Genomic DNA, 22,906 nt, shown 5'->3' with positions numbered 1-22,906 from the left:
TTTTGTCTTAAGATTATTTCCACTTAAATGTTTTGAGCACACTTCAGGCTTTTTAGTATAATTTATACCTGCCTATATCTAAAGAGATTCTAGATGGCTTACAATAAGAGTATATATACAAGGCAATATTGGGCATGAACACTGATAGGACAATTAAAGTAGAAATAAAAACAGAACTAAAAAAAGCTTATGTGAGGGCAGTAGCCTCTAGCCCACATGATTCATGTTTTGAGAAGGAATAATTCTGTGAGCCTATGAGTTCAGACTTCAGTTTCTTCCTGTGGTGCTATTTGTTTCTGCCCACAGAGGGAATTTTCCATACCTCCCCACGCCCCCCGCCCAAAAAAAAAAAATTCTTTCTCTACTTTGTCGTTTAAGGAGACAGAATATGGTCATGACCTGCTACGTGTGTGATCTCAAATAGGTCATTGAACTTTGGTGTTCTTCAGTTTCCTTAGCTGTAAAATGAGGATGATAGCTTTACCTATAACACAGGGCTGTTATGAAAAAAAAAAAAAAAAGAATAAAAGCACTAAGAACAGTTCCTGGCCACTCACGCCTGTAATCCTAGCACTTCGGGAGGCCGAGGCAGATGGATCACTTGAGGTCAGGAGTTCAAAACCAGCCTGGCCAACATGGTGAAACCCTGTCTCTACCAAAAATACAAAAATTAGCTGGGCATGGTGGCACATGCCTGTAATCCCAGCTACTTGGGAGGCTGAGGCGGGAGAATCACTTGAACCCCGGGGAAGGAGCTTGCAGTGAGCCAAGGTCACGCCACTTCAGTCCAGCCTAGGCGAAAGAGCGAAACTCTGTCTCAAAAAAATAAATTTAATTTAATTTAAAAACAACCGTTCCTAGTACATAGTAAACACTATACATGTGTTCGTGAAATAAATAAAACAATAAGTCCTCCACATAGACAACACAAAGAATAAAGAGAAATGAAGGAAACACATTTAAAGTCACAAATACTGTTATATTTGGAAATGTTTGCCTCATATGGACACAAGACACCAAAGTAATTTTAAAGCATCCTTCTGGGTGGAATAATGAGGCTTGAGGCTTTGGAGTGGTGGCTGTTTGGAGGTAGAAGTGTTTTGGGGATATCAACTTTGGGGTGAAGGACTGATGAAAAAAATACATATATTAAGTTCGTTCTAAATAAGTAAACATTTGGTTTTGAAATGTCTTGAATGTCTCAAACGCTTGCGCCTCACCTGAGGGAAAATAAACACAAACTGTTTTTCCTCTGCTCTTTCTGGTAACCCGCCCACATCCTGATGTTGTCTAGAGGCTGGCAGCCATCAGTCAATCGTTAGCATTCAAAAAGACACAGCTTTGGAGATTCCAAGGATTTTTGGAGTTGTATGCCAGGAAACTGGGTCAAAGATCAAATATATACTTCACAATATAACAGTTCACCTAGTTTTTGAACCCGGTCACTTATGCCAAAAGGACACATGACTCAAAAGATACTGCCACATTACTAGAATCCAATCCAATCATTAATAATGAGTCCAGCCCATCATATTGTAGGAATGTCTCCCAGGGTGAGGTCACTCAGATTGACAGGCTTCCATTCGCAGGAGTGGTCTCAGTGAACATACGTCACCCTTTCAGGTATCTGGCATAATTCAGCTAAGACAATGTCATCTCTTATCAGATTTTCCTTAATTTATAATCAATTTCTTCATTCCTTTATCCTCTGCTACTATTTTTCCTACTCTCCATTAATATCCAAACTTGTTTTTACCTTTGGAAGGGACGTTAGAATCACCACTGTGCTGGTCTAGATTGCAGACAGCAATACTAGTCTTTAACAAGTACTTTCCCTCGGTCCATTCCCATTTAGATAGGGTGAGGTGACATAAGTGCAGTACTAGTGGGCTATTTTTATCACCAGGGAATATAGTGACATTCACTGTTAGTCCCAATTTTGCACACCCCACCTCCACCAGACCCATAGGAATTCTGGCAGAAGCTTTCCTAGAAATCATTCCTACTTTCAGCACCTGTAGTCCTGTGACCCCTGCATCAGGTAAAGAAAAAAACAATTAAGGTGATGTGAAGAAGAAAGGGAAAAAGTATAGTTATTATATCAGCATATTCCTCCCTTGGCAGAAATTGCGTAATCATACCAACATCCTTCCCCATCCTCTCTTCCCCAAATCAACCAGCAAAATGGAGGAAAATATAGTGGGGACACTCATTTGGGCTCGCTCATCTTGAGTATGAGCACACACTCATAAAGGCGTGTAAACCAGCCCTTCATGCTTTTATGTCCCCCTGCTTTAGACAACCAATGTTTTAATTGCCCATTGAATTTCTCTATGAAACTGTCACTCTGAGGACATCTCTTTACCCATTCCTGGGCATTATGGGGCTATACAGTGGGTACCTTGGTCCGAAGAAATGGTGGTTGGATGGCCAAATCCATGTAATATCTTTGGGTTGTTTTGTTTTTTTTTTAATGGCATTCTGAGCTTTTTTTTTTTTTTTTTTTAAGACGGAGTTTCGCTCTTGTTGCCCAGGCTGGAGTGCAACGGTGCAATCTCTGCTCATGGCAACCTCCACCTCCCGGGTTCAAGCAATTCTCCTGCCTCAGCCTCCCAAGTAGCTGGAATTACAGGCATGCACCACCACGCCTGGCTAATTTTGTTTTTGTTTTCTTTGGGGGTTTTTTGTTTTGTTTTTTTACTACAGATGGGTTTTCACCATGTTGCTCAGGCTGGTCTTGAACTCCTGACCTCAAGTGATCCACCCGCCTGGGCCTTCCACAGTGCTGGAATTACAGGTGTGAGCCACCGCGCCTGGCCATTCTGAGCATCTTCATCTTCCATTTGGTAAACAAAGCCCAGTCCAAAATCAGTGTCTATTCTTGTCACGACCCATTTGTGGCCCTCCAGGGCTACCAGCATCAGTCTCACTTGCCAGCTGTGTTCAGGGCCTGCCCACCAGGGAATCTGCCCCGTAGCCATCGGCAGTGTCTGTCTCTCTTGCTGACAGACAGAAACAGTTTTTACTGGCATAATGTTCCTGAGAGGGTGCAAAAGGAACATGTCTAGATTCAACCCATGTCTATACTGCTGCAGCTTCCCCATATCCACTCATTTCATGAACCCAGGTGGCCACCTCAAAGGAGCACACGGGGTTACTTGTTTGTCAATTCCAGTCCCCTTCCAAATCTGGAAGGGGGCTCTTCTGATGGGCATCGACATGCACCCTTTAATGTACCCCTCCAGTTTCCAAAGGGCTGTGTCCCACATAAGCATCCCTTTAAAAAGGCCAGGTTTCTACTGCCCTCTGTCTGACCATATGGCCAGGCTATTGGCCATTGCCCACAAGTCAGTAAAAATCCAAACACAAGGACTTTCACCACTGTTCAATTCTTCCATCACTGCTAGGGAAAAAACATGTAATTCAGCCACTGGGCTGATTTGTTTTTACCTTCTTTGATCAGAGTGGCATCCTTCCAAATAGGATGTTGTCCATTCACCATGGAACCGGCATCCACAAACCAAGCAGCACTTTGACAGTCTGTTGGGAGCTGCTTATAGGGTACTGTAGAATCCAGCAGCTCCTCAAACACAGACAGTTCCAGAGCCAGTCCTAGAAAAAAACAGAATTCCTGCTCATGAGCATCTCTTTCTTGCAATCCCCAGGGAGCATGATCCCGTATAAACCATTTCCACTTTATTATAGAACTCTTATGAGCACTGAGCATTTCCATCTTTTTTTTTTTTTTTTTTTTGAGACAGCGTCTCACTGCAGCCTCAACTTCCCCGGGCTCAGGCGACCTTCCCACCTCAGTCTCCCGAGTAGCTGGGACCACAGGCTCGCACCATCATGCCCGGCTAATTTTTGTATTATTTTTAGAGATGGGTTTCTCTATGTTGCCTGGGCTGATCTCAAACTCCTGGGCTCAAGGGATCTTCCCACCTCAGCCTCCCAAAGTGCTGGGATTACGGGCGTGAGCCACCATGCCCAGCCCCCAATTTCTTAATAACCGTCCGAAGATTTCCACCCTGCTGGGACAAGTCCCATGACTCTCCCTTCTCTTTTTCTCCTCAGTTTCACCTTTATCATTGTTTTCTTTATTCACCTTATTTCTTAATAACCGTTTAAAAATTTCCACCTTCCAGGCCGGCGTGGTGGCTCACATCTGCAATCCCAGCACTTTGGGAGGCCCAGGCGGGCGGATCGCTTGAGGTCAGGAGTTCGAGACCAGCTTGGCCAACATGGTGAAACCCCATCTCTGCTAAAAATACAAAAATTAGCCTGGCGTGGGTGGGCGCCTGTAGTCCCAGCTACTCAGGAGACTGAGGCAGGAGAATCTCTTGAACCCGGGAGGCAGAGGTTGCAGTGAGCCGAGATCACGCCATTGCACTCCAGCCTGGGCGACAGAGTGAGACTCCATCTCAAAAAAAAAAAAAAATTCCACCTTCCTGGGATTAGGCTTTTTACTCTCCCCTCTGTCTTTCCTCATTCTCTTGTTAATTAACTTAATGTTTTTATTAGCATCCATAAGACCCATGAAAGGAATCTGAGAGCAAATTCAATAAGGCTTCTCCAATTTTGTAACAGTAAAGTTACATGAGGTGACCATGCAAAAAGGGCCCCCTTAACCACAGCATTTACAGTGACCTGGTGAATATCCCGGTCATCATAAAGTCACATGGCTTGCATAGGGGGCCTATCTGCTGCTTCCTCTGGGGTTGGAAGCAGCAAACAGTCAGGGGTAGCTGGACAGTCTCCCTTCTCAGGGCAACATTTTACAGTGGCTTTTATCCAGTCCACCAAGCTTGTTGTTCCCTCAAGAACAATCTGTGTCTCAGGATTATGTATAGACATCTGTGACCATAACAAGCAGTGGGTCATGCATCAACCAGAACATGCCCTTTCCCTCTGCAACGTTCATAACAAAAGCTACTGCCCCTAAATTGACCCATTACTCTTAGAATGCATTTTAATAAAAGCTCCCCAGGAGACTGATGATACTGACCTACAAAATGAAACAATTCCTTCACACTAGACCCATGGTTTCAATAGTTTCAATTGTTATTTTGTGTGGCCCTTCCCCTACACTGGCTACCTTCTTGGTATTAGAGGTACTTTTCTGTTGTCTCTGCTGCAGTTTTTCCCTTTGAGGCTAGAGGCCGAAGCTCAGACTCACTAAAATCTGAGCTTGGTCTAACATCATGGTCCAACCCAACACTGTCTTTTAATTTCATATTACTGATAACAATAATCAAATAATAGGATATTAATGTTTCACTTTTTTCTTAGTTTGCATTGTCTTATGCATCCAGTGAACCAACTCCCCAAGAGGTAGATCCATCTCTAGATTCCACTGGTAACTTTCACCTTTAATAACTGAGCACAGCACAGTTGCAGCTCCGTATCATGGGTGACCACATGGCCACCCAGGAATCAAAAGCTCCTCATCCCTCATCTATTTTTATCCTTTCTTTCCCCAAACCACATGCTTCCCTGAGCCTGGGCCGGTCTAGCAAATTTTATTCCTCTGACACAAAGTCCGTGTAGAAAAAGCAAACTCAAAGTTCTTTTTCTGTTCTTTCATTCAACAACAATCAACACAGAAGAGACTTCTGTGACCAAATGTGTGGGGGGAGGGGGTTCCCCATACACCAAGCAAGCAAGCAATTCTGCATCGGATGCCAGCTGGGAGTCCTCCAATTCAATTCTGACACTCTCTACCTGGAGATAGTGTCAGATCCCACAGGTTGAGGGGCTCGGTCCCACAAGACTGTCCTCCCTTCAGACACCAGTCACAAATCCAAGCCTGCAGAACTTCTAACCGATCGGCTTCCAGCTGGGGTTACCACGACCTTTTCTTTGGGTTCTATTAATTTGCTAGTTCGGCTCACAGAGGTCAAAGAAACACTTAACAGTTTATGATAAAGGACACTACAAAGGGTCCAGATGAAGAGATGCATAAGGCAAGGGCACACAAGAAGGGGTACGGGGCTTCCGTGTTCTCCGTGGGGGCGCCCTACCCCCAGGAACCTCCAAGCTTCTGAACTCTGGCCTTTTGGGTTTTTATGGAGGCTTCATTACATAGGCATGATTGATTGAACCACAAGCCACTGGCGATTAACTTAAACTTCAGCCATTTGAAAGTCCCAACCCTCTAATCCTGCCTTGGCCTTTCCAGTGACCATCCCCCATCCTGAAGCTGCCTAGAGGCTGCCAGCCATCAAGCCAATCATTAGCATACAAAAAAGACTTCACATTGGAGATTCTAAGTATTTTAAGAGTTCTATGCCAGGAAACTGGGTCAAAGACCAAATATATGTTTCACAATATCACATCACCCAAAGAGCCATTCTTCTTCCAGACACAGTGTTTGGGGTTTCTGATCAAAGAGTTCCCACTTTTTCCAAGAGATATTTCTTCCTCTCCCCTAAAAAGAGTTTTCCCCCTTGAAAAAAAATCTGTTAGATCTCTATCTCGTGCCACTACCAAAATAAACACCAGATGGATTAAAGATTAAAATATAAAGAAAAACTGGTTTAAAACTAGTAGAAAATATATGTGCATGTTACATAATCTCTGTGTGGTGAGAGTTTTCCCAAGCGTAACCCCAAGGGCAGAAAATCCAAAGGAAAAAATGATTTATTTATTAAATAAGTATTTATAAATTATGTCAAAAATCCCATAAATAAAATGTAAAGCTAAAAATCAAACTTGGAAAAAATATTCACAATATGGATGTCAAAGAGTTAATATCCTCAATATATAATAAGCTCATAAAAAATTAACAATGAAAGATAAGTAGCCCAAAAATAAGCAAAGAATATGAGCAAGAATTTCACAAAAGAAGAAATGCATATGGGAAAGTAATATTACCCACTTCAATAATCACAGAAGTGCAAATTAAACCAACAAGAAAACATAGTTTCCTTGCATAAAATTGGCAAACATATTTAAATTTTTCCTAAGAGTGTGGGAGTCAGATGCACTCATCCCTTGACGGTGGTAGTAAACATCACTTCTGGAAGACTGGAAACACAAGAGATGCAAAAGCCTTTAAAATGCATATACCTGTTGACCCAACGATTCCACTTCTAAGAAATTATAAGGGAATTAACAACAATATGCACAAAGATGTTCACTGCTGAGTACATCTAATTTCAAAAGATGGGCAACTTTCTGAATTACAATACAACCCTATGATGAAAGAGTAGACACACAATTAAAGATTATATGGTTGAAGAATAGGACTAGTTACAAAAAAACTGCCAAATTAAAAACAAAAGATTAAAAACCAGTATGTATTATACTAGAAGGATAGCCCTTTTGACGCCCCTGCTTAAAACCATTCAGTTTTTTTTTCATCCTCTTAGAATGAAGTTTAAAATCCTTAACCTGCATGGTCTGTCTAGTCCCTGTCTCAGCTTCACCCTCATCATTCCCTGCATTGCTTTTTTCCTGTCATCTTAGCTTTCTTTTACATCCCACCACAGAGGTCGGCAAATTTTCTTCTTTCTTTCTTTTTTTTTTTTTTTGGCGACAGAGTCTCGCTCTGTTGCCCAGGCTGGAGTACAGTGGCGCAATCTTGGCTCATTGCAACTTCCACCTCCCAGGTTCAAGTGATTCTCCTGCCTCAGCCTCCCTAGTAGCTGGGAATACAGGCACCCACCACCGCGCCTAGCTAATTTTTTTATGCAAATTTTCTTCTGTAAAGGGATAGATAGCAAATACCTTAGGCTTTGCAAAGCAGCCACATGGTCTCCAGAAACTATTCAACTCTGCAAAGATTCAACTGTGCCACGATTCAACTCTGCCTCTGTAGCACATATGCAACCACAGACAATAGGTAAATGAATGGGCATGGCTGTCTTCAGATAAAACTTAATTTACAAAACTGGAACTGCTACAGCAGGGCACACTGTGCCCACTTCTGTCCTAGAACATCCCATATTACTTCCAGGCACTGGCATTTTGCTTTCCCACATGTTATCACCTCTGCTTGAAGGGATCTTCTCTCTTTCACATTTCAACTCAAATTCCACATCCCCCAGAAAACCTTCCTTAAGGTCTAAATCAGGATGGGTCCCCGACTCATGCACTCTCATGGCACAATGTGCCCTTTTTTGCCCTATTTTTTGAGACAGGGTCCTGCTCTGTCACCCAGGCCAGAGTGCAGTGATGAAATCACAGCTCACTTACAGCCTCAACCTCTGGGGCTCAAGCAATCCTCCCACCTCAGCCTCCTTTTGGCTGTAGTGGGACTACAGGTGCATGCTACCATGCCCGGCTAATTTTTATTATTATTGTTTGTAGGATGAGGTCTCCCTATGTTGCCCAGCGTAGTCTTGAACTCCTGAACTCAAGTGATCCACCCACCTCAGCCTCGTATACTGCTGGGATTACAGGCATGAGCTTGTACCACACCTGACCAGCAAATCTTTAAAATAGGATAAAAGCAATGTATTGATAAATATGAAATGATGACAAAGGAATAAGAAAACTTTGAGTAAATGCGTGATAGGAATGCATGGAGTTACTCTGCAAGGTCTCCTTGGAAGTGGTTTTCAGACCAGGTCTTCAAACTGATGGTTGTGTGTAAACTGGTAAAGGGGAAAAGAAGAACATAGCAGGTGAGGTGCACTAGGTGCACCTTTGCACTAGAATGTGCAAAGACGTGAAGGTAGAAAGTAACATGTGCTCTTGTGCTGTTACATGAAAATGTAAGTGGAAAATCACAAAACCAAAAAAATTCAGGGAAGACCACAAACAGCATAGGAGAGGATTATATAATAGGTTTCCATTGAACTTTTCCCCTCTCTCTTCCCTTCTTCATCTTGCTTTTTAAAGTATGCAAAATGGCAAAGCCCCAAGAGTGCCCCTGATGGGCTTTCTAAAGAATCCGAGATAGTTCACATTTCAAATTGAAACCTGAATGTTCCGACTTAGCTGGAGCTCTGTGGAGAAATGTGGTCCCATCTGTGTGACACATCAAATGAAGTCCCTCACTAGAGAGCACCAGTGATAATTAAGCTACTTTTATAAAGTGAACTGGAATGACTGAGATGCTTTTTCTCAGAGATTGTCTGCAGGTTCCTCTCAGCCCCTTGAATTTTAGTTCTTACTCCCTATCTATCAAAAAGACTCAGCTAGGAATGCGCCAAACATTTTGACCAAGTACTTATCTGCACAACCACAAACCCAATATCATCACTTAGGGGAAAACAATTTCCCCTGGCAAGTAGAGACAGCCTAATTGCTTAATCTGACAGGTTATTAATGGTTCAAGCCAACCAAAAGCATAATGGATATTGATAACCACTGTTAGGTTGGACGTTTGATGCATACAGTATTGCTGGAAATTACTTACATCAAGGGTTGCAACTGACCGTTAGACTAAATTGTCCAATCTCCGTGGGTTTCATTAAACAGTTCTATCAACTTGATAAAGTGCAAGCCAGAAAGTTACCCCATTAACTAGAGCTCTGAAAAAAAAAAGCCAGTGGGGTGGAGGATATTTACAGTATTTATGTTCCAAGTCAATGTAAAAATAAATCTCCTCCGTAAAATTGCGCTCTGGGTGTTGAGGATGGTTTTCCCCCTCTCTATTTGGATGGTTTGGGGAACCAGGCCTAGGCTGAGCCATTACTTAGAAATGACTGTGATTTGGAGGGAGCTGACAGTGGCATTGGGTGTAGTGTTCCAGGATGTTCAGGGTCTGATTCATTATTCACTGGGTTCTTCTGGAGAAAAAGTTGAGCTTCATCCAAAGCAGGCATCGTTTCCTAATGCCCCATCTCCCCTTTGCAGAGCAGCTGGAACCGGCTAACATGCAGACAGGAACTGCAACTGTCCTGGCCCCCACCTGTGGGTGCTTGAATGCAGGCCTGAGCCTTATGTGGGAGGAGAGGCCAGGAATCACTGCTGAGTAACCACAGGGAAAATAATTCATGGCACACTGGGAGTTCCAACCTAAATTCTTCCCTCCTAGACAGTAGTAATAAAACTTTCCATCTGATCAGTAACAACAGAGAGCCAAGTCTTAAAGATTAAACTGGACTAGAGTTGTTTTTTTTTTTAAATGAGTAATGGCTCTATTAAGTGCAATAGAATAACAGAGAGACTAAGAACCAAAACAGCAAGAATAACAACAAAAAGAATTATTTATTTTTATTGCCTTGGGGATGTGAAGAGGTGAGAGTAGTACCAGCAAAGCCTAGGATGGCTGCTGCTACAATCCTCCAGGTGGGAGATGATGTGAATCTAACCAAAGCAGTAGTGAGGGCAGCGCAGAGGGAGAGCAGGGGATGAATAGAAAAGACATTTAGGGGCCAGGCACGGTGGCTCACGCCTGTAATCCCACCACTTTGGGAGGCCGAAGCAGGCAGATCACCTGAGGTCAGGAGTTTGAGACCAGCCTGGCCAACATGGTGAACCCCGTCTCTACTAAAAATACAAAAATCAGCCAAGCATGTTGGCGGGTGCCTGTAATCCCAGCTATTTGGGAAGCTGAGGCAGAAGAATCACTTGAACCTGGGAGGGGGAGGTTGCAGTGAGCTGAGACCACGCCATTGCACTCCAGCCTGGGCAACAAGAGTGAAACTCTGTCTCAAAAAAAAAAAAAAAAAGAAAGAAAGAAAAAGAAAAGACATTCAGGAAGTAGAATCAACAGGACTTAGTTACTGATGGGGAAGGGGGCACTGAGGAGGGGAATCTAGGAGTGCAATACTGACACACAATCCTTCAACACCTGTAGTCCAAGCCACTCGAGAAGCTGAGGCAGGATTGCTTGAGCCTAGGAGTTTGAGACTACAGTGAGCACTTACAGCACCACTGCACTCCAGCATGATCAACAGAGTGAGCCCTCATCTCTAAAAAAATTAAAATGTAAAAAATAAATAACAAAATTAAATAAGTTAATATTTGTAAACCACTTAGAACAGTGTCTGCTACATAATCAGAGCTATATATGTGCTTGCTATTATTGTTATTACCTTCCCAGCCAAACTGGAAGTATGCAATGCTAGGTTAGCCAGAATGTGACAGACAAAATTCCACATTCTTCATGAGACTCTATAAATGTGATTTTAACAGTTTTCACCATGCCACCCTCCTACACCTGCCCTTCCAGCCATGCAGGTGACTGGCTCAGGATTGGGCTGTTGCTGGTATAACACCAATAGAAATAGCAAGCACCCATCTAGCACTGCACTTTGAACCAAGTGCTTTTTTTTTTTTTTTTTTTTTTGAGACAGAGTCTTGCTCTGTCACCAAGGCTGGAGTGCAGTGGCGCAGTCTCAGCTCACTGCAACCTCCACCTCCTGGGTTCAAGTGATTTTCCTGCCTCAGCCTCCCAAGTAGCTGGGATTACAGGCATGTGCCACCATACCCAGCTAATTTTTGTATTTTTGGTAGAGACGGGGTTTCACCATGTTGCCCAGGCTGGTCTCAAACACCTGGCCTCAAGTGATCCGCCCGCCTCAGCCTCCCAAAATGCTGGGATTACAGGTGTGAGCCACCACGCCTGACCTGAAACAAGTGCTTTTAAATGTCATTTCATTTGGCCCTCACGAGGAACCCTTAAGTGTGGCAGAAGTGAGGTGCTAGCTCTTCCTGTCACTGTGCTTAGTGCTTTCTCCAACTCCTGCTCAAGCTCTGTGGGGGCAAGAACTATGTCTTCTTTGCTCTTTTAACAGTTTCAGGAGGCTAATCCAGTACAGCAGCAGGGTTAAAATTCTGGACCTGGTTCAAGTGAGATTGAAGCCACACTCCACCACTGTGTGACCTTTAGAAGTCAGTTCACCTCCCTAAGCCTCAAATACACAATCTGCAAAATGGAAACAATAACAGGACTTTCCTCAGAAAGTTGTTGGGAGGAACAAAAGAGGAGGAGCACATAAAGCCCTTAGCACGGTGTCTGGCTTCATGCCAAAGAAATGAGTTACATTTAGTAGTTTTGTTTGGATGTATTATTGCTGAATGTATGAAGCACAATTAATAGCAAGGAGTTTTAAGTAGTGAAGGCAAGGGTTAAGGAATAAAATAATGGGGCTTTTTTTTTCCTTCAAAAGAATAGTTAGAACACTGTGTGCACAGAAAGAGACTTGCACAGTCATAGGTCTAGTTCCAGGAAAGGAGCAAAGGGCTCTGAGGGTGAAGAGGAAAAGGTATGAGGAAAGAACAGCCCAAAATAGATTCAGGAACCCGTTGCTTGGCCTGGAAACCTGAAAACTCAGGAGTCGGCTCCTCTGAATATTATTTTCCGATTCAAAAATGTGAGCTCAATTACATTAGGATCAAAAAACTCTGGCATGAGCTGCAAACAGCTGGGCTCTTGCTATAAATTCCCTGCTGTGACCGAAGCATAATGAAGTTGGGGCTTTTTCGTGTGCATTTTTTTTTAACCCACGAGAGAAAAATATAGCTCTAGAAAGTGAAGAAATGCAACTGCCCCGGTTAGACTCTATTTAAATCTAGTTAAATCGAGAAATAGCAAGCCCTTGCCAGTCAAAGCTAAATGACTTCTCAAGCATCCCAGCCATGCCGAAAGGAGGCATGCAGGCCTGGCAAAAGCAAGACCAAAGCTGTGAGAGGCCAGAAATGCTTGCTTTTCTCCTCCAAACCCTGGGCTGCTTACTACCACCTTTCTGTAGTGCTCAGAAGAGCCCCTCAAATAGACCACCAGGGTGGCAGCTGGGCTTGGCACACAAAGAAAGACTGCAAGGTAAATATGTCTTCCTCCTAGCTCAGTGGCAACTCTTGGCAGCTGCCAAGATGGAGTTCTTGAGCACTTTCTTACTTCACCTGGTATCTTCCTGGGTCACAAAAGAACTATCAAGAAACCATAAAGTGCTGAGGCATGTCCTGGCACAGGGAGGAGAGAAAAAGGTGAGAAACGCTATCGGAAATAGCAGTGACTCAGTATTGCCTTGGGCTTGGGGAAGGTTCAAGCATATGGGCCATTTAAAACCAACTGCCTGAAGTGAAGGACTGCTTTATCCACTCATAAAATACTCCACCCAACAAGATACTGGCCATGTTTTTCCATTGTCTCGCAGTGATTTCTGAAAATCGGGGGCTGTCTCCCCCAAACGTTTTATAATGACAAAACAATTTTCAAATGGGCGTAGTGGCTCACGCCTATAATGTCAGCACTTTGGGAGGCCGAGGCGGGTGGATCGCTTGAGCCCAGAAGTTCAACACCTGTCTGGGCAACATGGGGAAACCCCATCTCTACAAAAAATATAAAAATTAGCAGGGTGTGGTGGCACTCGCCTGTGGTCCCAGCTACTTGGGAGGCTGAGGTGGGAGGATCACTTGAGCCCGGGAGGTCGAGGCTGCAGTGAACTATGATAGCCACTGGATTCCTGGGTGCCAAAATGAGATCCTGTCTCAAAAAATAAAAGTAAAATAAAAATAAAAATAAAAAAACAATTTTATTGGCTGGGCATGGTGGCTCATACCTGTAATACCATTGCTTCCAGAAGCCAAGGAGGGAGGATTGTTTGAGTCCAGGAGTTTGAGACCAGCCTGGAAAACATAGCAAGACCTGTCTCTACAAAATAAAAAAATTAAAACATTAGTCAGGTGTGATGGCATGTGCCTGTAGTCCCAGTTACTTGGGAGGCTGAGGTGGGAGAATCGCTTGAGCCCGTGGTTCGATGTTACAGTGAGTTATGATCACCACTGCACTCCAGCCTGGATGACAGAGAAAGACCCTGTCTCCAAAACAAAAACAAAAACAAACAAACAAACGAAAACCAATTTTCTGTTTTCTATAGAAACCCCCAGAACCTGCATGACTGTGATGTATTGGAAACAATCCTTGGGAGAGTTGAGCTAAAATCCTGACTCAGCGTGTAGTAGGTTTATGACACTGACTCCGTTTTGGGACATCCCTGAACTCCAGGTGGCTCACGTGTATAAGAGAGATGCTTTTAAGAGGGTTGGAAAGTGCTTGTAGAACTGGAGGAATTGAACTTGGGATGCAAAAAGCCACAAGATGCATATGGATCTCCCTGGAGCATCCATTTGACTCAAGGAGGGAAAAGAGAGGGAACAAAATTATTTGTGTATCAAAATAAATCCAGAAATATTATAGAGTAGAATGCAAAATTCTCATGATTTTCTTAAAAATCGAGCAAGAGACTTCAAAATAAATGTGTGCTGATTTAAGGTAGTATATTAGGAAAGCACTGGTTCCTACCAGGTACACAATAAATATTCATTAAACTGCACTTTTTTGTTTGCTTGCTTGTTTTGTAGACAGGGTCTCACTCTGTCTCCCATGCTGGAATGCAGTGTCACCATCACAGCTCACTGCAGCCTCCAACTCCTAGACTCAAGGGATCCTCCCACCTCAGCTTCCTGAGGAGCTGAGACTACAGGCATCTGCCACCATGCCCAACAAACTTTTCTATTTTTTTAAAGATGAGTTCTCAGTATGTTGCCCAGGTGGATCTCAAACTCCTGGCCTCAAGTGATTCTAACACCTTGACCTCCCAAAATGCTAGGATTATGGGAGTGAGCCACTGTGCTTGGCCTAAACTACACTATTGATTTTCACATACCTTTTGGTCAAATAAAAGCAGAAAACAGTAATGTATTAATCCAGATTAGTCTTGTCCAGGTGCGGTGGCTCACACTTGTCATCCCAGAACTTTGGGAGGCCGAGGTGGGCAGATCACCTGAAGTCAGGAGTTTGCAACCAGCCTGGCCAACATGGTGAAATCCCGTCTCTCCTAAAAATAGAAAAATTAGTGGGGCATGGTGGCAGGCGCCTGTAATCCCAGCTACTCGGGAGGCTGAGGCAGGAGAATCGCTTGAACCTGGGAGGCGGAGATTGCAGTGAGCTGAGATAGCGCCACTGCACTCCAGGCTGTGTGACAGAGCAAGACTCTGTCAAAAATAAAAATAAAAATAAAAAATTAGTTTTAGCCTTACCACTGAAAACTTCCCAGCAGACAAATTTCAGATAAACTGCCAGAAGGCAGATACCACATCTGCCTAACTTTGCATATGACCCATACACTTTTGATAAGAAAGGTAAACATCTTTTATAGGTGCCTACCTGATCTGGACCCTGTCCACCTCTCCAACCTCATCTCTGCCACTTTACATTTGTCAAACTCTAGGCCCTGGTAATTACAGAATTTTGTACAGAGCTTAGTTAGCTGAGTTGCCCCAGAGCTCTGGACAAGAAATTCTTTCTTGCTGGCCTCTATTTTCTCTTTGGTTATGAGATCAACTGCTAAGAACGATGAGAGGGGTCGTGGCATAGGCAATTGATGAAATCGCTCATGTTTTGAAATAGCCTCTGTAGAGAAACAACAAGGAAGCCAAGTGGCACTAGCACCTTCAGAGGCCTGCAAAGGAGAACTTCCTCAGCTTCCAGCTCCAACAGGTAGTTAACAGTCTGCTAAGGCGCCACAGAAAAAGTGAGGATCCATGTGAGAAGGCAATGTACCCAGAGAGGATCGCTCCCATATGTACATGGGGCTGAGACCTTGAAGTCACCTGGTCTGGGAGACTTCAGAGAGACCCTTCAACACTGCTTATAAAACTCCAGGATCTGATTGTCCCATACCCCATTCCCCAGGAAATCTTATTTTCCAGCCATGTTCTCTATCACGCCTTAGCCTTGGCCCATTCAGCCTGGAAAGACACTTACTTCCCTGTTCCCCATCTTTCTTTATGTGACTAACTCCACTCACCCTTCAGATCTAAATTTTTCATCTCTTCATTCCACACATATTTACTGAGAGTCTGGTATGTGTCAGGCACTGTGCTGGGCACTGGAGATACAACAGTGAACAAGACACAGGAGGTCTCTGCCTTCACAGAGCTTATAGTCTAGGGAAGAAAGACAATAAGTAAGAAAAATAAATAGACAAGGTACTTTCAGATAATAAATCAAGCACAGTGATGTGCTAGAAAGTGACTGGATGGTTGACTTAGATTGAAAGGTAAATGTAGTCAATTGAGTGGTGGTCTCCAGAAAGATATGTCCACCTAGAACCTCAGAATGTGACCTTATTTAGAATAAAAGACTTTGCAGATGTAATTTAGGAAAGACCTCAAGATGAAATTATCCTGGACAAGATGGGCTCTAAATCCAATGACAGGCATCCTTCTGAGTCAGAAAGGGAGAAGGCATAGAGACACACAGACAGAGAGGAAGGCTTTGTGAAGATGGAGCCAAGAGACTAGAGCTGTGCTACCACAAACCAAGGAACACCTGGAGCCACCAGAAACTGGAAGAGGCAAGGAAGGATTCTTCCTAGAGTTTTTCAGAGGGAGTGTGGGCCTGCTGATACCTAGACTTTGGACTTCAGGCCTCTAGAACTGTAAGAATAATTTTTTGTTGTTTCAAGTCACTCAATTGTGACAATTTGTATGGCAGCCTTAGGAAACGAATATAGCCAGGGAGATAATTGTTTTTTGATACAGAGTCTTGCTCTGTTGCCCAGGCTGCAGTGCAATGGTGTGATCATAGATCACTACAGCCTTGACCTCCTGGACTCAAGCAATTCTCCCACCTCAGCCTCCCCAGGTGAGGTGGGACTACAGGCACGCCACCATGCCCAGCTAATTTTTGTATTTTCTGTAGAGACAGGGTCTTGCCATGCTGCCCAGGGCGGTTTGCAACTCCTGAGCTCAAGCAATCCACCTGTCTCGGCCTCCTAAAGGGCTGGGATTACAGGCATGAGCCACCACGCCCAGCTCCAGGGAGATACTTTTTAAGCTGAGACAGGAATGACAAGAAATAGTCAGCATGGGAAGATCTAGGGAAAATGCACTCCAGATCAGGAACAGCAAGTGCAAAGGTCTTGAGGCAGGGACAAGTTTGAGGTATTCCAAGAAGAGAAATAAGACCAGTATGGCTGGCCAAGAAGGGACAGGGGAAGAAAAGTTGATAAGAAGGAAGATCACTCAGTGCTGGGGTACCATAGTAAAGAATTTGAGATTTGTTCTGCAGGTGATGGGATGGTTTCAGGCTTTCCATCACATTTAGAATAAAATCCAAACTTTTTGCTATGAACTAAAACACCCTCACCCTATCCTTCTTGCTTACTTTGTTCCATCCTCACATGCTACTTTCAATAAGCAAAGCTGCTCCTCCTGCAGTGTCTTTGCATTTTGTTTCCTCCCTCCTGAAGAGTCCTGAAATTCTTCCAGTTTGCTCGCCTGGCTCCTTCAAACCATTTAGGTGTCAGCTCACAGGTCCCCTCTTCAGAGAGGTCTGCTGTAGCTACTGTATAGCCAATTCTTCTTTCACTTAACCTTGCTTTATTTTTTGTACGTCACTCATCACTTTTGAAATTGTTTTGTTAATCTATTTACTTGTTTGATGCCTATCATCCTCACATGATTGTAAGCTCCATGAGGGCAAGAATATTTGATCTGAACTCTTAGAATTAAAAGCAGTTTGCCTAATGGATTCATGAGAAATGAGAATGTTCCAAGAACTGAAAAACTACTTCGGAACTGCTGGACTATATAGTAAGAGGGTGAGGTGAGGGAGACGGGGGTGGTAGAAGATGATACAATTGCATTTTAAAAAATACCTCTTTGGCTGCTAAATTGCAGTGGGCCAGTAGTGTAAGACAAAAGACTATTTATTTATTCAAGAATATGTATGGAGGCTAGGCACTGTGGTTCATGCTTATAATCCCAGCACTTTGGGAGGCCGAAGCAGGCTAATGGTTTGAGCCCAGGAGTTCGAGACCAGTCTGGGCAACATGGCGAACACCATCTTTATTGAAAAACAGTAATAATAATTATAATAACAAAAATTAGCTGGGTGCAGTAGCATGCACCTGCAGTCCCTGCTACTCAGGAGGTTGAAGTGGGAGGATCGCTTGAGCCCAGGAGGAGAAGGTTACAGTGAGCCAAGATTGTGCTACTGCACTCCAGCCTGGGTAACAGAATGAGACTCTGTCTCAAAAAAAAAAAAAACAGCAGCAACAACAACAACAACAAAAGAATATTTATGGGGCTGGGCGCGGTGACTCAAGCCTATAATTCCAATACCTTGGGAGGCCGAGGTAGCTGGATCTCTTGAGCCCAGGAGTCCAAGGCCAGCCTAGGCAACATGGTGAAACCCCGTCTCTACAAAAAAAAAAAAAAAAAAATAGCCAGGAGTGGTGGTGTGTGCCTGTAGTCCCAGCTACTCAGGAGGCTGAGGCTGGAGGATGGCTTGAGCCTGAGAGGTCGAGGCTGCAGTGATCCGTGATCACACCACTCCACTCCAGACTGGGCAACAGAGCAAGACCCTATCTCAAAAAAATAATAATATTAATAATATGTATTGACCACCCACTACATGTTAGGCAGTCTTTGGGATCTCTCAGCGAAGAAAACAGACAAAAATATTTGTCCTTTGGAGCTTGCAGTCTAGTGGGGACCAGTTATGTAGCTATTATGGAAGATGATGGAGGCTTGTGTTTGGGCTAAGGCAGTGAAAGTGGAGAGAACTGGTAGGATTTGGGATGCGTTTTTGGGGGAGGTGCAGTAGGTAGGACTTGGTGATGGATAGGATGGATTAGACATCATTTTGTCCACAAAGTTCTCCCTGGATCTCCCCAATATTAGATTAGGTATCAGAGCACCTCATGTTTACCCCCATTGCTACATGCCCCATATTGTAAACATTCATTCATTTGTGTCTTACCTGTATTTATATAACATCATATCAAAACCCATAGTACAATGCTTGGCACAGAATAGTGACTCAATACATTTATTAAGTAAATAAACATATTTAATATTCATAATATTTATTATTAAATAAATTTACTAACTATATAAACCAGGTCGTTTATCAGGGTAGTATTCATCACCCATCCAGTGAAAATATATTTCTTTTAATCTGCTGTGGTTTTATTCTGATCTTTGGTTGATGCAAAAAGTTCCTTTGTAGACTAATATTATAAGCACCTCTATTTAAACTATGAAAACATTTGTGCAAAGACTGGAAAATTACATTGCCTTGTTATGACAGTCACACCTGATTAAAGATTCACAGTGTCAGAATATTAAAAGTTCAAGATTATAAGTGCAGTGCCAGAGAGAGGTTTATAAGCAATCAAATATTCAATCAGGCTGTTATGGCATTTAAAAGGTCAGTGGCCAGAAGCACTCCACATCTTTAGGTAATGGTCAGTGCAGTTCTATAGCACCAGTCACAGCTCAGGAAATACTTTAGAAATAAATTTTAGGCAGATCAAAACTTATGGGATCCCAAAACAGCCAACAAAATTCAAAAACAAAGAAAGAAAAAAAATGGCACATGCAGCTAAGCACTGGAGCCTAAAAAGTTATGACTGTTGCTGTTATTTAAAAACAAACAAACAAACAAACATCTTTCTGATGCAATGACAGAAGCAGAGATTAGAGCAATGCACTTTGAACGTGGAGTAAGGGGCCACAGGCCAAGCAATACAGACAGTCACTAGAAGTTGAAAAAGACAAGGAAACAGATATTTGGTATTTCCCCCAGAGCTTCCAGAAGAAATCAGCCCTACTCACACCTTGACGTTAGCCCAGTGAAACTGACTTCGGAATTACAGCCTCCAGAATTCTAAGAGGATATATTTGTGTTGTTTTAAGCCACTAAATTGTGGTAATCTGTTATGACAACAATGGAAAACTAATACAGCCTGATAATATCATGTTGTTGGCAAAGATCTAGATCTTTATACTAAGGAAGGCAAAGTGAATTGATATTACTACTGTATAAATATCTTGTAAATTCAACCCGGATTTACAACATAATCCCCAGGGATTCTAATCTTAAGTGTTGACCCAGAAAAACCCTTAAATATGTGACCCAGTAGACATGTATGAAAAGCTTCAAAGAGTTATTGATTGAATAACAAATAATTCTAAACAAATAAAATAACCATAAATAGGATAATAGATAAAGGAATGGTGGTGCATTCAAATAATGTAATAATACATAGCAGTAAAAATGAATAACATCAGCTACTCACACCAAAATGTATACATGTTAGAAATCTGTTAGGTGAAAACAGCATACCTCAGATAAATATAGTGTCATCATTTTTTAAATAAATTGCTTTTTTTTTTTTTTTTTTGAGACGGATTTTCGCTCTGTCACCCAGGCTGGAGTGCAATGGCACGATCTTGGCTCACTGCAACCTCCTCCTCCAGGGTTCAAGTGATTCTCCTGCCTCAGCCTCCCAAGTAGCTGGGATTACAGGTGCCCGCCACCACACCCATATAATTTTTGTAGTTTTAGTAGGGACGGGGTTTCACCATGTTGGCCAGGCTGGTCTCGAACTCCTGACCTCAGGTGATCTGCCTGCCTCAGCCTCCCAAAGTGCTAAGATTACAGGTGTGAGCCACTGTGCTCGGCCACGCCTGGCTAATTTTTTAAAACGTTTTCTTTTTAGAGACAGGGTCTTGCTATGTTGCCCAGCCTGGTCTCACTCTTGGCCTTAAGCAGTTCTTCCTCCTTGGCCTCCTAAAGTGCTGGGATTACATGCATGAGCCTCTGTGCCTGGTCATGATATAGTTCTGAACTTTAAACCAGGAACTAGAAATTTGGGGAGATGTTTTTTATTTAGTTAGTTATTATTTTTTAGGATGGATATATGTATTATTCATTACAAGGGATTGGCTTATGCGATATGGGCATTGGCTAAGCAAGTCCAAAACCATAGGGCAGCAGTCAGGAAGGGGAAATAATGAGCAGTAGGGACCCCTACAGGAATAGGCAGATTCTTTTCTCTCTTCCAGGGAAACTTCAAACCTGCTTTTAAGGCCTTCCAACAAATTCAGTTAGGTTTGCCCAGATTACCCAAGGGGAATTTTCCTTACTTAAAGTCAACTGATTATGGGTTTTAAATACATCTGCAAAATGCCTCCCCAGAAACACCTAGATTAGTTTGATTGAATAACTGGGAACTATAGCCTAGCAGAGTTCCCACATCAATAAAGCCATCACATCTATGAATTTCCCAGCCTCCTGAAGAGCTAACACATGGTCAGATTTGAAGCTTTCTCTAAGTTCCTCCCTGTTCATATCCTCCTGCTTCTCTTAAAGAATCACAATATTGAACCACCACATTGAATTAAAATATATATCCTCGGCTGGGGGCAGTGGCTCACACCTGTAATACCAGCACTTTTGGAGGTCTAGGCGGGTAGATGGCTTGAGCCCAAGAGTTCGAGATCAGCCTGGGCAACATAGCGAAACCGCATCCCTAGAAAAAAAATAGCTGGGCATGGTGGCACAAACCTGTAGTCCCAGCTACTTGGGAGGCTGAGGCAAAAGGATCACCTGAGCCCAGGAGGTCAAAGCTGCAGTGAGCCGTGATTGTGCCACTGCACTCTGCTTTGAGCGATAGAGTGAGACCTTGTCTCAAAAACTATCAAAAAAACCCCACCAACCAAGCAAACAAACAAACAAAAATCCTCTTGCTTTTTTCTTTTATCTTGTTTTTGAAATTTATTGAAAAGGCTAGATGTGGTGGCTCATGCCTATAATCCCAGCACTTTGGGGCCAACATGGTGAAACCCCGTTTCTACTAAAAATACAAAAAAATACAAAAAAAAAATACAAAATTTAGCCAGGCACAGTGGCATGTGTCTGTAATCCCAGCTACTGGGGAGGCTGAGGTGGGAGAATCGCTTGAACGAGGGAGAATCACTTGAACCCGGGAGGCAGAGGTTGCAGTAAGCCAAGATCATGCCATTGCACTCCAGCCTGGGCGACACAGCAAGACTCTGTCTCAAAAAAATAAAAAATAAAAAAAAAGCCAGGCATGGTGGTATGCATGCATCTGTAGTCCTAGCTACTTGGGAGGCTGAGGCAGGAGGAGGGCTTGAGCCCAGCAGTTAAAGGCCGCAGTGAGCTATGATGGCACCACTGCACTCCAGCGTGGGCAACAGAGCATGACCTGGTCTCGAAATAAAATAAAATAAAATAAAATAAACTATAGAGAAACACATTAAATTTGATTGTAGTAGAGAACAAGAGCCCAGAGGAGCAAGTTCAGTTAGGTGCCACAGCGAATCTGGCTTACGAACATTCATGTCCTCAATCCCTTTCTCCAGCCAAACCTTTCAAAGGGCTCCCCACCTATGTGAGTAATCGTCATTTCCCAGGTTAGGGAATCAGGAAAAGAACCACCTGGCTGTTCCCCAGTGTCATGCAGCAATTAAACTAAAACACAGGAGCCTTGGCTTCTGATTCTCAAGGGAAGATTAGGAAAAAAAAACCCTGAGAACTCAAGAACTAAGATCTTCACATATCAAAATATTCCACTAAAAAATTACCACTTGTCTCAGCTCGAAATTCCTGAAATCCCACCTCCTCCAAAAAGCTTTCCCAGACTGATTAAAGGAAAGTGGATGATTTCTCCAGGTTCCTTGCTTTTGTCCCACCCCATAACAAATTCCCATGAGTCTACAGGAAACCTTATTTGAATGTGCGGTTTTCAAGATTAACTATTCTGACATCTGCATGTCAAAACCTGTGGTCAAAACAAAGAGACATCATATACAATGAGAAGCAAATAACATAATTTTTGTGATATTCCCACCCAAAATGCATAACCTGAAGCTAATCATAAGGAAACATCAGACAAATTCCAATTCAGGGATATTCTGCAAAATAACTGGCATATACTCTTTAAAAACATCAAGGTCATGAAAGACAAAGAAAGACTGAGGAAATATTTCAGATGAAAGGACACTTAAAGGGACACAACAACTAAATGCAATGCAATGAGCGATACTGGATTGGATCCTGTATTTATATTTTCTATGAAGGACCTTGGTGGGATAATTTGCCAATTTGAATAAAGTCTGAAGATTAGAAAATAGTATTGTATCAGTGTCAATATCCTGGTTTTAATAGTTGCATTGTGGTTCTATAAGCATA

The sequence above is a fragment of the Pan paniscus genome, chromosome X (assembly GCF_029289425.2).
Source record: "Pan paniscus chromosome X, NHGRI_mPanPan1-v2.0_pri, whole genome shotgun sequence".
NCBI lineage: Eukaryota > Metazoa > Chordata > Mammalia > Primates > Hominidae > Pan > Pan paniscus.
Note: the sequence above shows the minus strand (reverse complement) of the source record.